This window comes from Gymnogyps californianus, chromosome 7 (genome assembly GCF_018139145.2).
Source record: "Gymnogyps californianus isolate 813 chromosome 7, ASM1813914v2, whole genome shotgun sequence".
NCBI lineage: Eukaryota > Metazoa > Chordata > Aves > Accipitriformes > Cathartidae > Gymnogyps > Gymnogyps californianus.
In genome coordinates, this window is record NC_059477.1 from 1 (window position 1) to 1,998 (window position 1,998).

Genomic DNA, 1,998 nt, shown 5'->3' on the forward strand with positions numbered 1-1,998 from the left:
TGTAGGCCTACCCAGCTGGTACTGGTGGGGCAGCATGGGTATGGCCCTTTCTCCTTCTGCAGGAGCTGGGACTGCAGCAAGAGCTGAGCAGAGCCCCCAGAGGAGCAAGAAGCCTGCAGTGAGGAGAGGGAAGGAGGCCAAGAGAGAGAAGAGCCTGTCAGGAGTGGGAGTCGAACCCACGCCTCCCAGGGAGACTGCAACCTGAATGCAGCGCCTTAGACCGCTCGGCCATCCTGACCCACTGCTGCTGCTGCTGCCGCCACTCCTCCCCCTGCAGCTGCCAGAGCCAGCCCACCTCAGGCAGCCTCCTCCTGGCACTGCTGCAGGGGGAGCTGGCTCCTGGCAGCACCCTTGCCCTGCTCCCACCACGGGCTGCTGACAGGCGACCGCAGCTCCTACACGCGCTTCAGACCACACGGAACACGAGTAGCCAGCACAGGGGCAGCACGCTTCCGACGCGTCTCCCAAAGGCCAAGGCAATCCTTCACAGGACCAAGCAAAGGAACCGTCAGCAAATTACGGCTCTGCGCACGCCAACATCCTGTCAAGGGGCTCCAGGCACACGCCTGCCTTTCTCATGGACGGTTCCTGGGGCAACAAGGGTGCTTCCTTCTTCCCTGCCCTCCGTGGGCAAGGAGGGCTCTGCCACACCAACCCCTGGGGGAATGCTGGGGTGGTCTCAAGGAGTCAGTGTGTGGGAAAGGGGCTGGAGAGTCAAGGCGAAAGGACACGAGATGCGCCAAGTGCTGAGCAATGACTGAGCTCCAGTTCCTGTGGGGAAGAGGCCCGCTTGCCGCCCATGGTGCAGAGGAAGGAGGTCACAGCTCTCTCTGGGATTTGTTGCTTCGTGGAAGGAACTAGACTGCAAGGCATCTCAGGAGGGCACTAGTCCAAATGCCTGCTCAAAGCAGGGCTAGCCCCAAAGCTAGAGCAGGCGGCTCAGTGCCTGAGCCCCACTGAAACGTGAGGGTGATACCCAGGCATGGAGAATCCCAAAGTTCTCTGGGCACCTGCTCCAGTGCTACAGCACTCCCTGAGAATCTCTGAAGGGTCCAAAGCAGCCCCTGCAGTCTGCTTTTGCCAAGGCGGGCCTTGCTAAGAGCCAGGCCTGTGTCTGCTGGCCTAGGAGGTGCCCAGAGGCCTGGCCATGAGGCAAGGCTGGAGGGGGAGTCAAGGGGAGGGCCTCGACTGGAAGCTGGGTTGGTTTGGAAGAGGAGAGGCAAGGCCCTCTGGAGCCAGGCTGAGTAAAAGAACCTTGTCTGCGTTGGCCAGGAATCGAACCCGGGTCAACTGCTTGGAAGGCAGCTATGCTCACCACTATACACCAACGCTCCTCGACCCACTCCTGCCTCCTGCTCCTCCACCCCGCAGCCTCGCCTCCCTCCTGCCCCTCCACTTCCCAGACTCCCCTGCCTCCTGCTCTTCCAGCTCACAAACTCCACTCTCTCCACTTCACAGCCCGGATGGCCTCCTTCCAGCCCCCTGCACACACACGGCCTCAAGCCCATCGGATGACTCTGGGCTTCTCTCTGTCTGACGTGTTGGCTAGGGAAACTCAACCTGCTGCCTGATGGCAATGCTGATGCTCCCCATCTGCCTTCATACAGCTGCCCGCTGGGCATGTACTATGCAACGCGATGGGCCTTTCTCTGGATGTACCTCTCGTGCTTTAAGCACAGACAAACACCCACCCAGCTGCTCACTACTTTCCCCACCCTCAGGGGGATGCGGAGCACTGAAAACAGGATGACAAATCGCATGGGTCAAGATAAACACAAGGACATGCCTTAGCAAACACTGTTGCGGGCAAGTCAGGCTTGACTTGGGCAGAATTCATTTTTTGCCAATTAAAGCGCATTCACACAGTGACAAACAAAAAGACAAACATAAAACACCGCCTTTCCTCTCCCCTCTCCCAGGCTCAACTTTACTCCTTCACACCACACTCCGTTACCTGCCCAAGCGGGATGCATCTTCCCTCTGCCCTTTCCCGCTCTT

The 1,998-nt window shown here is 59.3% G+C and overlaps 1 non-coding gene across 1 annotated transcript; it reads right to left on the reverse strand.

The window, feature by feature from the left end:
• Nucleotides 1–155: 155 nt before the first annotated feature.
• Nucleotides 156–238, reverse strand: TRNAL-CAG (transfer RNA leucine (anticodon CAG)). The gene has a single exon. It is a non-coding gene; the product is annotated as a tRNA-Leu (tRNA).
• Nucleotides 239–1,998: the final 1,760 nt, after the last annotated feature.